Source organism: Chaetodon auriga, chromosome 19 (genome assembly GCF_051107435.1).
Source record: "Chaetodon auriga isolate fChaAug3 chromosome 19, fChaAug3.hap1, whole genome shotgun sequence".
NCBI lineage: Eukaryota > Metazoa > Chordata > Actinopteri > Chaetodontiformes > Chaetodontidae > Chaetodon > Chaetodon auriga.
Genome location: NC_135092.1, coordinates 4,345,683 through 4,360,664, shown reverse-complemented (window position 1 = coordinate 4,360,664; position 14,982 = coordinate 4,345,683). Strand labels below are relative to the sequence as shown.

The 14,982-nt window shown below is 40.9% G+C and overlaps 1 protein-coding gene across 1 annotated transcript in view; it reads right to left on the bottom strand.

Annotated features, from left to right (window-relative positions):
- atp8b1 (ATPase phospholipid transporting 8B1) overlaps positions 1-11,167 on the bottom strand; it is a 32,238-nt gene extending 21,071 nt beyond the window's left edge. Inside the window, exon 1 of the mRNA XM_076758818.1 lies at positions 11,064-11,167. The gene's annotated coding sequence lies outside the window, so the exon portion shown is untranslated. The remainder of the gene's footprint in view (positions 1-11,063) is intronic.
- Between the last annotated feature and the right edge of the window lie 3,815 nt (positions 11,168-14,982).

Genomic DNA, 14,982 nt, shown 5'->3' with positions numbered 1-14,982 from the left:
CATTGTCAGTGTGGGCAGGTTAGCATGGCTGTAAACTTCTGTCATGTAGTATTGATGTAATCAATTTAGGACAGACAACAGCAGAAGAACTGGTGCTGATATTTTCATTGATTTTCTTTTTTGAACAGAGGATCCAGGACTTTGTCGTGGCCGGCACAAGCTGGCTGCTGACCCAAACCAACATCCAGTGCGTCAAAGAATTTCAGAGTTTTTGGGTTTCCTCTACTGCAGACGATGTGATCCTTTATTTTTCTATAATCTCCTATCATGTTTTAAATTTCTGGGGTGTGCTTTTTCCTCATTTCTACCAGACATGTTCGACATGATTGACAGCACTGCCAGCAACCTCTGAAAGTATCTGGAACTCACAAACAGTGTCACCTCCTGAGCAGAACCATAATGTAGTTCCAGTTCACAGTTGAAAGAAAAGCAGTACATGTGCAAACTTCCATGATAGGTTGCACTTACATTCTGTTTAAGTTCCTGCTGTAGGAAAGATGTCAGTCAGGCAGGTTCAGGCATAAATGAACCCAAATATATTCGTGTTGATTTTGTCTCAATACAAATAAGAATGACTATTAACTTCTGATGCCAAGTATTGCAAAATCACCCCAACTCCAAACTCCTTCAGAAAAGCCGTTTGAGAAACAAGACGTGTGGCAAAACATTACTAGTTCACCATTTGTGCTCCAACTGAACACTGCAGTTAGGGTCTCCCAAAGCTCAGATCAAATTTAAGCAGAACTAATAAAACCAAGCTAAAGGACACTCCTGTAACTGTTCCTCAAAGCACACTCCTCGTTTAAAGAAGCAGTGGTTTGACTGAACGAGTTCTGGCTGGTGACACAAGTCTGCACATGAAAATGTTTGAGGAAGGGGAGGAAAACAAAGAATTGTTAAGACTATGGGGGGGAGATTGTACAGGAAACCTAAAGTGGTGAAAAAATAAAATGCCAGCTGAACACTCAGCAGTTATTTTAAATAATAAATACAGCACAGTCTCTTAAAGGCCCCCATTGTTCAAACCCCTAAAAAAAAATCTCTGCTCAACAAAATTACATAGTTAAGTTTTTCCATGAAAAAATCTCTGTACTTTTACCTTCATGTAGTATGCGTGAATTTAAGTAGTCCCCACGTCAGTCTCCACCCACCCCTCCACGGCCCACCTGCAGCTTTGACTCTGTTCATTAAACATACACACCTCATCAGCAGCTTATCTGTCAGACAAACTGTTTTGCGTATCATTTTCTGTAACTTTCCTCACCAACACCCCCGGGCCACAAGAAATGTGTGTCAGCATTTGAAATGAATCATCACATAGTTTGGCAGGCTAACGTTGGCTAACAGTATCTAGCACGCTGCAGATTTGTTTGGACACAGTGAACGGATAAAACATGAGAAAAATAAACTTAGTGTTTGACCAACATGTTGGCTCGTGCTGGCTGTGTCTCCAGGATAAATGGAACAGCGTCAGGCTACAACATGAGCTCTGGAGTACTCTGGAAAAAGGCTACTGCAGGCTACAGTTTGGCTCTAGGATTTTCAGATCCTTCGGTAAATCCTGAAGGCTCAGCAGCTCTCCTTTTGCAACTTTGCAACTGAAAACACACATCTCTGCCATCGTTTTGAAAAAAGTGAAACTTAACTTGGAAAATAGCGATACGTAGCTACACCTGGCTTCACCTGTGAGACCCCTCATTTCACTGTAGCCCCACCCCACAAGATGACAGGATTGGTTCTTTGGGAATGTGACGTATGAAACCTCGACTGTCTCAATCTGTGTTTCATTGGTCCTCTGCAGCTCCAAGGTGGAAATGCTCAGGCATGGTGTTGCTCATGATATGTGTTGTAGCATATAAAAAGCACCATATGGATATATTAACAAGGCTAAACACTTGATTTTGGAAGGGGTCTTTAAAATTCTAATTCTAAAACAGAAATGACTCTACAGATTTTGATCTTGCTGGCAATAGCTGAGAGATTATCTATTGAACAATGAGCCAAACATAGGACAAAAACAAATCATTTCCGCCCCAGAGGAAGAATTTGTCCAAACTTCAAGATGACCACCAGCTGTCTTGACAGGAGTCGAGAATCAGTTTTCTGAGTGTCTCTGTCACTAAAGACACCTCAACATGAGATGTCTTCATCTGATGAAGGTAAATATTACTTCAAAGTGTGTGTTTTTGACTTTGAAAACATCTTGTCAAACAACATGCCACTCCAAAGGAACACACAGCCTGAACTAGAGCACTGAACACATGACTGACAATACATAGTTTCCAAAAACATCTTGCTCCTGCTTCGTATTAAAAACTTTCCACCTGCAACCCACTGGGGAAGATTTTACTGTGAAACTGCAGCAGGAAGTGTTAAGTCAGGTCACTGTTAGCAACCAACTTCTAATTCACTTGCTGTTTGATAAAACTGGGTCCGCATAGATTTTAGAGAATCCTAGAGGAGTTACTATCAAATACATATAGACAGAGTGAGAGAGAGCTCATGTCTGTCTTTGCTTTTTACTGCATATTCCCCACATTAACAGAAACTGAATGGGATCTATAGGATGCAGGGTATAGGCACCGCACCCTGCCTAGGGGGTGTGGAGTAATGGCGGGAGGGTGAGGAAAGGGGGGAGGTGCATGACCTGTGGGCGGGGGTTGGAGGGGGATGAAACTGACGTGAAGAGCAAGATGTTGAGATCGAATCTATCAGTGGCGCAGCATGTGTGAAAAGAAAAGCATTGCTCATATTCAAAACATTACTGGTTTATTAAATAAAGCAGCCAGTTATCTTAGTGCAAAGACTGGAGTCTGGCTCTGTCCAAAGGCAACAAAACCCACCCACCGGCGCCTCTAAAGCTCACTAATTAACAGGTTAGCTCTCATTTCTTTAATCTGAACAGGCACATTGCCAGGCAATCTAATCTTCAGCTTCCACCCACAGCTAACAATGCATATCCAAGAAAATCAAAGTCCCCCTCCTGTCAAAAATGTGTTCTTCTGGTTCCTATAGTTTGATGTTTGAGCTTCACTGTGCAGAATGACGTATGTGCAGAGTTTGACACTGGAAGTGGAAGGTTTCTCTGTGCTCACTGAAAACCTGACTGTAAGAGGTGAGCAGGACTCATGACATCAAATAGTATATTCAGCATTTTGCTTTTCCTGCAAAAACCATGTCAGACACACATTAGAGAGTTTTAAGTATGCCTTAGTACATGCGTTTAGATGATCTTTAAGCTTAATGGGGGTTTCTTGCCAAAGGATCTTGGGATTTGTAGTTAACTTTTACCCTAAAGTTTTATGTAACAGCCTTGTACCTTCACCTTTTTATCAGGGAGCTAGACTGTGGTGTGGTTGGTTATCTTCTGAAACAACAAGTCTACCAGGAGACTTTAACCAAACCACAAGAGTGCTCCAGATGTGAGTCACATAACATTGTCTAAGAGAAAATTAATGAACTTGTACTTTTGGAAGTAAAGGTGCCCCAAACAGGCTTCTATTGGGGTACATGAAAGGACGTTATAAACAATGACAGCCTTTATCATTTTCAAGAGTGAAGCAAGGAGGAAAAAACTGCAGCCTTGAACAAACAGAGCCTGAAGAGGCAATCTCAGTGGGAAAGTATATTTATGTAAGTAAATTAAGTAGTTTGACAAGAAATTTCTGCCACACTGCCTGAGATGTCTACCAAGCCTGAAAACAGCCTCATTAAAAAAGACAAATTCATCAGCTTCCCCCCTTGAGAGTTTGATACTCACTGCTCTGCCCACCTCACAAAAAGCGACCAATCAGAGGCTCAGTAGCAGCGGCAGGGCTGTGAGGATTGCACATCTCAGAAAACCGGTTTTGGTGTCAACAACAAAGAGCAGGGAGGGAGGAGGGGGAGGGATTCACGGACTGGGACAGAGGAGAACATACCTGAGCGACGACAGTGCAACCTGAGAGGAGGGAGGAGGTTCAGCTCTCACGGAGGTGAGGAGGATGCTTCACGTAAGCACAACAAAACGTAACCAGAGACTTTGTTTCTGTGACCAAAACACTCTAAAGCTCTGAATCCTTTCAACAGGCCTGTTGTCCAGAAATAATTTAAAGAACATTTTATGTTTGTGATCATACTTGATGCACTTCCTCTTTCCTATGAAGGCAACCATCGTTGCATGAACAAATATATTTGCTAACAAAGCCAATACACACCACACACACACCAGCAGAATTGATCTTTTCTCTAGTTACTTGTTTCTATTTAACTCAAAATTCATTGAAAATGTGTGTATTGGAGTATTATTTGAGGGCATTTTATTGAAATATAAAATGATTTTTTTTGTAAATTTTGCAGCATTGCAAAGTGCATGCATCATTTCATATATGAATCTCTTATGCCTGAATATGAAATGTGAATCCTTCGTGGGAATGTCTCAATCAGCAGCAATATAAACTACTACATAGAGAGGTAATTACTGAATGCAAATAAACTGCATGGCAAATGCAGAAAAAGTAAATGGTATCAAAACTTCAGATTCATATAATGGAAATCTTAAGGACTATGCTTAGCAAATAAAGAATATAGGGCAGCATGGTGGCTCAGTGGTGAAGACTGCCACCTCACAGCAAGAAGGGCCAGGTCAAATTCCCAAACCTCATTAAGCAATTACATTAATATGCCACCCAGGCGTCACCCAGTGGCACCCTACTGCTCCTAATACTTAGGATGGGTTAAATGCAGACGTGTCGGCCCTATGGGGTTAAATAAAGGATAACTTCATATTCATCCATGACAGTTGCATGATATATGACTTTTGGAGAATGCGTCTTTCTTTCAATACACAGTATCATAAACACAAAGGCACCATAGACACAAAATCCCAGGGTTAGCAGAGACATGGTAGAGATTTTGGAAAGGACATCTGGAAAATTCCTTGTCTTCAAACCTTTTAGCCAAATATGCTCTGCACCAAATTAGATGGCATTTGCAGATGAACAAAAAGTAATAATGATACGTTTCATAAGACAACAGCATAGCTTAAATGGGCAGATTAACCCAGGACAAAAAGATTTTTGCTTTTGCTTGACTTTATGAAAAAGTCACATGGCAGTCCAATTGTTCCATCAAATCATATCACCTGCTTCTTCATCTGTGGCTGAATTTCTGTGAGACTAATCTGTGAGAGTTTTTAAGATCTGCAAACAAAATGAAGAAGAGAAATGAAAGAAATGAAACAGAAAACGAAACCTAACACTGAAGTGATCATGCAAGGGCTGCTACATTTCAGAAAAGTGAACAAAATGAAGCTTTTTTTTCAGGATGAGTTCCACATGTAATACACGTCTGGACTACAGTGAAGGGAATGACAGCTATTTGTGTCTGTTACTGAGCGTCCCGGCCGGGCGAGACCTGATGCTATCAGTCAGATTAATGCAGCGTCGGGTTTCTGCAGCACCTGAGGGGAATCTGTTGGAGCTAATGTTTGGAAGAAACAGGTGGAGAATAAAGAGGAACAATCGCTGCCTGTTCTCTGCTGGATTGCCCCTTAATACAGCCAATCTGCACGTAGAGCAGCACAAACCACAAACTATCCACCATTCTATGCTCTTATTCACATCATCTTCTACTACTTGATGCATTCATTTCAGTGAGAGTTCCACATGCACAGGCAGTGGCGAAAAAGAAAAAAAAAAAATACACGGGCGACACACAACACAGTCCCTTGATTATTTTAAGGCACGACTGATTGCAGTCTTTATTTTTTTATTTTTAGCGAATTGTCAACAGAGTTAAACAGTGACATAGTTCTCCTATGCAGATACGTTAGTTCACAGTCATCCTGCCTAAACAAATAATATCATTGGTGTAAGAGCTAAATACTTTTACAACTATAGGATTTTATTGCAGGAAAATATGGTTATACTGCTGCTGTGAAAGCTGCACAAGACATCCTACTAGACTGCAGACCTGTAGTATTAAAAACTTTCATTTTATCGTTGCCAATCAGAGCCTGTGCCACTCACGACGGCTACATTTTTAAAGGTTTAAAGATCATTGTATGGGAAATGAAGTATTGTGTTTGTGCCACTTCTTTTTTCCCTGCCTCAGCAGCTCAAATTAAACGTGAGGTGGAATGAGCTAGAAACACGAAACTCGGCCCAATAACTGGAAACGACATGCAAGTGTCTTCCAAGAGTAAAAGCCCAAGATGGTGGGCCAAAAATACAATTTCACGCCTCAAATCCTCAAATCCGACTTAAAAACTAAAAAAACAAAAAAAGTCTCTTAGACCAAAAGGGTCATTTTGAAAACCAATAATCAGACTGTGTTTAGGAATAGGTGTACTGAAGCATTTTGTGCCCAACCAATAGTGGATGCCACAAATACCAAAAAGCGTGTACCTCAAAATCCAGCAGGCAGAATTTCACCAATTTAGGCGTGCATGCTCTGGGGTCAACGATTAACCAAAATCTACCATACTGATGGGTGCAAGTGGATGTGGCCAATCATATCTTTGCTTGTAACTCAAGATGCTTTTGAGCGATCCTGATTAAACTCAGTGGAATCATCCTGTGCCATCTCCTGAAAATACACACTGACTTTCGTTCAATCACCTTTGTCTCCTATTTTGCTGCGTTTAGAGCATTTCTGGGCTGCAACCTTCAGGCAGTCCAGCCAACAACAGCACACAGGTGAGGTCATAACACTATGATAAAAAGCTAGGCACCAGGTTCCAGGCCGAAAAGAGCATGCGTCCAAGTGGCAGCTACGAAAATTGAAACAGTACCGAATACAATGCTAATATGGTTAGGTGATGCCTAGAGGACGAAGCTCATTCCAAAATGAGAGTGAATCTAGGATTTACTGTCACCAATTGGTGAGCACTGAAGGAGAGGATGGGGATGAAGAACGACGTGGAGTTGGCCTGTTTTCTGTTGGATGAGTAGGAGCCGTGGTTAGCTTAGTTAGCTTGTTAAAGTATCAGCTTTTCCATCACAACAAATGGAACACTCCGACAACAGCAGCTTACAGTGTGCATATAAGTACTGCACTTCTGGTGGCGTTAGGGCTGCACTGAATAGTTTAAAGCTTCATTCATAATGTTGCTGGGGGCAGACCAGATATTCTAGGGGAATAAAAACCCAGAGTCAGACCGGGTTCTGCTCTGATCCAGAGCTGGACACAGATAAAATATCAGAGCTATCAAATTACAAGGCTGATTACAGAAATAAAAGCAGCAATAGCAGCAAAGCCTTGCACTGGACAAGTTGGATGTCTGCTAAACAACATCATTTTATGTCTTTTGACTAATCAATTAACACACTAATGGTCTCAGAAGGAGTAAATATAAAAGGATCTTTATACTCAGTCAAGTGCTGCGTGTGTTAATGAGGTTAATGAGTCTAAATTGAGATTCTTCAGTGTGTAACTCACAGCTGGAGTCCAGACAATGAATCCAAAACAGTCAGTCCACAGAGACACCAGCTGCTTCTGCAACATGTGACCCCACGCTGTCAGAGCCCCTGAGCAAGGCCAGAGTTAGAGGTTCAGCTCTTCTCTGGAGTTGATATTTTCCTTTGCCTTTGTGCATGACTTTTGTCACGTCAGTCTGAAGCCGCTCTCGTTACGTTTCACCTCAGCAGAAATCATGACAAATGACACCTTCATTTGCAAAGTGAAATCATGCCATCCTCCAACAACAAACACACACGCACACACACTAACATCATCCCCTATGTAGTCAAATCGTATTTGACTCCTAATTTGTCTATGTTGTACTCTGAGCACATGAGAGTGATGACTGAACCCTCAGCAGAGCTCATGCCTCAGGTGAAAAACATTTCTGACAGAAGTGGTTGTGGCTGATTAAAGGTGCCACTGGTGTCGCTATGGATGAACGTTTAAATGAAAAACAAACCTAAATCGAGCTTCCCCTGGTCTGGTGCTCTGGAGCCAAAGCCACGCAACAGAGCGTGTAGTAGCTATACACCCAACACTGGGCTGGAACACACATTCCTGTTTGCCTGATATCGGACCTGTCAACTCGTTACACTCTGGGTCTGGACCCAGGCAGCAGTCCTGCCAATTGCAGAGTGACCAGAATAGAGTTACAAAATGATGAGACTGCATTATTTATGAAGATTTAACTAATCACCAGTGTCACATAGCTAGATCTCCACAGTGCTGTGGCAATGCTGAAGTCTGCAGCCATCATTATTCTGGTATGGAGACCTTGCCCTTGCAAAATAGTGTTGCCATTTTCAGCATGGTAAAGCACTGATCGCAGAGGGGCTATACCCAGAGCCTGCATCCAGTGAATCAGACGGATTGATCGCTAAGGTTGAGCATGCAACTCAGCCTCTCTCCAATTTGGTTTGTGTTTACATGTGCTGTTATTTTTAGGATCTTACCTCAGCAGGAAACATCTGATCACTTGCTAGCTAGGACTTCATATCAAGTGGCTAAGATTAGCCTTGAAAGCGATTCTTTGTTTCACACTGTTACTCACTTGTAGGTGGTAATGTGCCAAGAATCAGTGCCTATTCAAAAACCAATCATTAATAGAGACTGCCATCTTTTAACAACACTTTGAGGACAAGAAACCAACATGTCAAACAACGCAAACTGACAAGCCAACAAAAAGCTTCAGTGCCAAACAGATCCAGTACCTGGACCTGTCGGGGCATTTGCATGGAAAACATGCAGGAGATGTCAAACAGCTGTCATGATGCCTTTGAGTCAGCGAAACTTTCAACCTATTTGTCTCTCAAGTCATAATTCAAATTCTCAGTCCCTGCTTTCAAGGTCAACAATTTCCATAAGGAGGCAAACATTTCCCTAATCAAAGCACTCAAACGCGTTGCTTCTGCAGAGGAAAAGCTTCATTGCTTGTTTATGGAAAAACAATCAGGCTGGTTGGACCCATGCGTCCAAGAGTTGTCACTGTGTTCAGACACAACACCAGCTGCAATGGGAGTACACAAAGTAGGTGTGTTTCACATCCTACCTGACAGTCTTGTCAGATATGTATGTTGCAAGTTCTCTCCAAAGTGATGTCGCAAAATCTCTCCTTTTACGAGCACAGAACTATAGACTTCTATAACTATAGGCGGCTGTAAAAAGCTCATCAGCAATTTCTAAGTTGTATATTTCTCTCAACTGTGCAATAACACTATTTATTATCCATATTGGCAACTGTATTTTTATAAACTGTATATATTGTGCATATACATGGACCGAGTATTTCTCAAGAGAAATAGTATTTTCTCAGGTGCAATACAATACATGTCATGTAGGTAGTTACTTTTCTCATAAGACTATTAGCAACAATATTTTTTTTATGGCAGTAGGATTAATGGCAATAAGTTTTCATAGTCGAGAAAACTCTAATATTATTGCATAAGAAACATGGGGGGTTCAAGCCCAATAAAATTCTGCTACTTAGCAAAAATTCTAAAAGTATGCTGCCACAGAAGGGACATGGAGATAAAAAACACATTAATTAAAATGAATGTGTGTTCATTTGTGCATTACTAATCAAACAGGAATTACATCATGGAAAGTCTAATCTACAAATGTCACCATTGTCACTGATGGCAGTTGTTCCTAACCTTCTTGGCCTGTGAACCCTCAAAACAAAGCAATGTCTACTTCCAAACCAGGCGTACAGTATATGTCTACAGTTTTAACAGTTTAACCAAACATTTTTTTCTTCGTTAATTTAGATCATCTTTACAGTCCTGAAGAGGGAAGTTATCCACTACATCACTGCATTAAAAATTCAATTATTTTTATCATCTGTGAAGACTCTGACTGTCATTTTGGGAACTAATGGGCAATACCATGTCTGCAGATTAAATCACTGTGTGAGGATAATTCTACATATTGTGCATTTTTTTCAATTAAGTATTCTAAACAGTCAAATTTCATGAGGATTTAACTTTCATTCTGAAGGACTTGGGTCAGAAGTTTTGTGAGAGAAAGCAACAGACGGCCTTTTTTTCTTCCCATCTAAAAGATTTTCCTCCATTTCCTTTCCGAGCCTCCATACATACACACACACACACACACACACACACATAGATAGATCCCAAAGATGTGAAAGAAACTTAAACTTCAACTTAAAGAGTTGTCCTGCCTTTCAAAATAAAGCCAACACACAAAACACAGATGTTTGTTTTTTGACACATGATTTCTTTTCCTGAGTCATCATGGCAAGACACTTTATCCAATTACTCAACAACGATTCAGACAGTGGTAAGAAGTGTGTGTGTGGGTGAAAGAGAAAAACATCACACATTAGTTGTGTAATTAGTGCATATCACTACTATTGTCAACACATTCGTGCATGTATTCACACTCAGTTGCGAGTCTATTAGGTCCAACATGCTAAAACTAATGCGGTTTGCAGTGAATCCTTCTTTCATGAAGGTTGAGAACGTTGTGTTTTAGAGACGTGTTGATTCAACTGTACGATCATGTAAGAGGATGTAGCTGGTGCTGGATTCTAGTAACGAAGAGGTGTTTCTAATATGTAGTCTACTGTCATTGATCTAAAAAGAAATGGACAAAAAACATGGTTTCCAAAAACAATGCCCATATAGCACCCAGTTTGTAAAGTGCTTTCATGGTATGTGATGTCTGTATTTTCTATCACAATCTATGCCTACAATATTCTTACAATTTTCCTTTCAGAATGTCTGTAACGCGTAACTGTGTGTGGCTATAGTGACCTCTCTGTACACGGGACAGAAGCCCAGAGGGTTTTTAGTCGTTTTATCTGATGGAACATCTGAAAATCAGTCAGAACTTTTTAACTACAAGAAACAGTCAAAAAGTCAGAAAAATTACCCTTTACAAAAAGCCTTCACCCCAAGTTAGAAAGTGAAGATTTTGGGCTCACATTGAAGCCTCCAAACAAAGTCTGTTGAGAAAGGAAAGGTGAGTTGTGCTGCAGCCGCCCAGGTGAAACACTCATCAGTGTAATCAAACACATCGGTGTAATTCAAACACTATTCAGCCTACAAACTCCCAGCGAACCACACACACAGGTACATTTTACACTGAACTGGACTTACTCCGTCTCCTGGGCAGACTGATTGGAAAAGCTGTCTCCTGTTCTCGGTCGGTGTCTGGTCGTTTTGTCACCGCACCATGTTTTCCTCTTCTTCCTGCTTGTAGAGAGCTCCGGCGGCGGCTCCCCGCCCTTCTTCCCCACTGCCTCACCTGCTCTGGCCCGCACAAACCTGCCGGACCGGTCCGACACGTCAAACGTTTAAAACTACAAAAAAAAAAAAAAAAAAAAAAAAAACGCTCATTAAAAACAACGCGTGGCATTAAGGGAGGCCGGCGCTGCGGAAGTAGACGCGTATGCGCTCCGGACAGGTGACGCACAGGTAAAGGTGTGTAATTGAATTCTTAATTAAACCAGGTGGCGTGAAGGCTGCCTGACTGCTGTTGCTGTCCAAAAGGTCCATTTTTATTTCAGATATAAAGATAAGATAAGATAAGATAAGATAAGATAAGATAAGATAAGATAAGATAAGATAAGATAAGACTTTATTGATCCCACGCTGGGGAAATTCAGTCGTTACAGCCAGCGAGTATTAAGTGGCATAAAGAGGTCAAAATAAAAAAAGTGTACAGGATAAAAAATAGAAAAACAACCATGTATATGTACATTTGTGCGATTATAAAAAAAATAGTAAATGCCATTTAAAAAATGCCTTAACAGCTGAAACATTTATCCCTTTAATGACAAGGCAAGATGTAAAATAGATAAACTAGATATAAAAAGCCACTTTATGAATATGATTTTGGGGGAAGCATAAAATAGAAGATAAAACATATTTTTGTATTATATTTATTTATTATTATATTTATTATTTTATAAAAGAATAAATAGTAGGTTAACAGTGCAGCTGCAGTTCGGTGAGAAATATGAATAAATGGTCCCAAATTTATTTTAATAAAAGTCATTATAGATACATTTTATGTCTTTCTCTGTGTTTCTTACTTTAATAGTTTAGTTGTAGTTGTTGTAATGCGAGCCCTGTCACTCGAATTTGGAGTTATGCATGTGTGATTTCAAGGCTGCAGACAGGAAAGAGGCGTATGCTCTGCTGTGTTTCTTAGAGGACAAGCTGTTGTAAGAAGTGATTTGATGTCGTCTGGATGGGAGCCCTCAAGCTTTCTGCTCTCCTTTCTCACAGAAAGTCATTAGAGTTCAGTTCCATTTCTTGACCAGCAGTGCCACCTAAAGAGAAACCTGCTCAACAAGTTCCCTGCTACAGTGACACACTGCAAGTTAGTTTTGTGGTGAGTGAAACCTTTCTGCCACTGTGACATTTTGAAGTTGTTACTTGGCCTGTCCATGTTTGTATACATGTTGGATGTTGCAATAAAGTTTTCAGAAGTGTGCATGTATGTATTGTTTGGCATTTATTACAAGAGATAAAGTAACCAATTAGTGTTTGCGTCAGAGTTCCCCTTAAATTTGAACATAATAATTGACTAAACTCATAAAGTTTATTGAATAAGTTTGCATTAACTTAATTTAATCAAATCTGTTACTTAACTTATTCACACTGATTCAACATTATAGAAAAACTGAATTAAATGTGACACTTTGAATTGAAAATAGCAAGAGAATTTACATGTAATTGAAAGTTCTTGATTTAGGTTTTTTTTTTTTTTTGCATGTGCACTGCCATGTTTAAGGAGCCTAAACCTACAAACCAAACACTGGCTCTATGGGTCATTCTCATTTTTACATTACCACCATTGCCACCAGCAGTGTGCCTACATGCTTGGAAGAGGAGTGAGGGATGGGTACTTAGTTGGATCTGCAATCTGCATCCCAACCTCATCACTGCAGTGGGTGCCACTAAATCTAACACACTGGACCTTTGAGACTTTTCTGTTAACAGAAACCCTGTATTACAAACTGGAGGTGTGCCATTTCAACATCATGGGCATTTACCACACTGGGGGTATCTACTGAAAGTTGCATCAGATGTGTTTTTGGAGCTTGAATCTCAAACATCAAGCTATCTCAGCCTCATTTGCTTCACTTCTGACAACTCTTTTTAATCTTTTGTGAGCCCCCCAACTTCATGGAAGTGTGATTTTAAATCACAGGAGCACCCCTTTAATTTTAAGTTCATGCATAACATTCATTTCTACAGTAACTAAAAGATGATACTCCAGGAGGGCAGATTCAAAGCGTAGCTTGAATATATTAAAGTGATTTTCATTGATTTCTTTAGAGATGAGCTGTAAGGTTCTTGGATATGCTGGCTGGGATTCAGAGGAATGAAAGACCTGAAGTTATTGCTGAAAAGAAAGGAGCTGTAGATAAAATTTAAAAGCAGACTCATGGAGGTCATTGACAGGGAGTGGCAAGAGAAAAGGACGGTCTCGCTTTTGTGTTGCTCAGTGTCACCCAGAGTGGAACAGGTGGACAGGTGGACACAAAGCAGAAGACGGCAGGCATAAAAAAAAAAAAAAAAAAACTAAGTCACAGGAGCATGCAAACAGAGCAACAGCTCAACAAAGACTGAACTGAAAACTGGATTAAAATAAAACTCAGAAAGGGGAAGTGAGGGGTGGGAGGACAAGGTGAATGAAACAGGAGAATGGGGAGGGAGCTGACTGGCTGGTGAAAATACTGGAACAGGGCAGGGCTAACAAGGCTGCTGCAGGGCAGGTGTGAGGAGAAAGTATGAATGAAAACAGGAAGGACACACTGTACAGACAACAAGAACACATCAGTCAGACAGGACTGTGACAGCATCATGATATGCAGATGCTGCTAGTAGCTCTGAGACAGTGTTTTTTCTCAGCAATAGGAAAAATATTAATAGATATTATCATAAATAATTACATATATTCATATTTCTAATACCATTCTACCTCGCCATGCCCCCTGGACGCCTCCCTAGGGAGGTGTTCCAGGCATGTCCCACCGGGAGGAGGCCCCGGGGAAGACCCAGGACACGCTGGAGTGACTATGTCGCTCGGCTGGCCTGGGAACGCCTTGGGGTCCCCCCGGATGAGCTGGAGGAAGTGTCCGGGGAGAGGGAAGTTTGGGCATCCCTGCTTAGACTGCTGCCCCCGCGACCCAGCCCCGGATAAGCGGGTGGAAATGGATGGATGGATGGATGGCATTCTACCTTGATGCTCACTTCAAATCAGCGAGCACAGCACAAGCAAAACAACATCACAACATCGAGTTTCATACCAGAGTGAAGACTGATTAAACTCAAACGTGCCACTAGAAAGCAGGATAAAGCTGAGCATTTCATCATCACTCCCTGTAAATAATGACAAAGTAAAACTGATCTCAAATGTCACCTACAGCCCCAATTGCAATTGACTACAATATGACAAAATGAAATACGCAAATTAGTGCTAAATGCAAGAGAATATTCTTGTTGCTATCAATACTTTCACGTTAGCACCATTATATATATACAATACACACACACACACACACACACACACACACACACACACACATTTTATATAGACATGAGTGCGTTTGCTACTACTCTGTATAGTACTATTAATACAAACATTTGTTCTTCACACAATAAAATATATACTGTAAAGGCTACATAACATTCTTGACCCATTATGTATTGAATTGCATTAAACTTGAATAAGTTGTCATTAACACTGTTATGCTCATCGGTCAGAGATCGTACAATACGACACTAGGAGACATGATGAAGTCATATTTAATTGACATCGCATTAAACTGATGGCAGCATGGATGTCTCATTTTGCTGAATGCCTTGACTCCTCTCTCCTCGTTTCCTTCCTTGGCTCCTCCGCTCGCATCTCGGGTGGGAGGGACAAAGGCACGAGGACAGGAGGCGAGGAAAGGAATCCAGGATGTTGAAGTAGAAATGTCAATAGGGGTAGGAACTGAGACTCCCTTCAAGATGGCGTGCTGAGATCGATTTCCTGGTCACAGGCGAGGACAGTCACAGG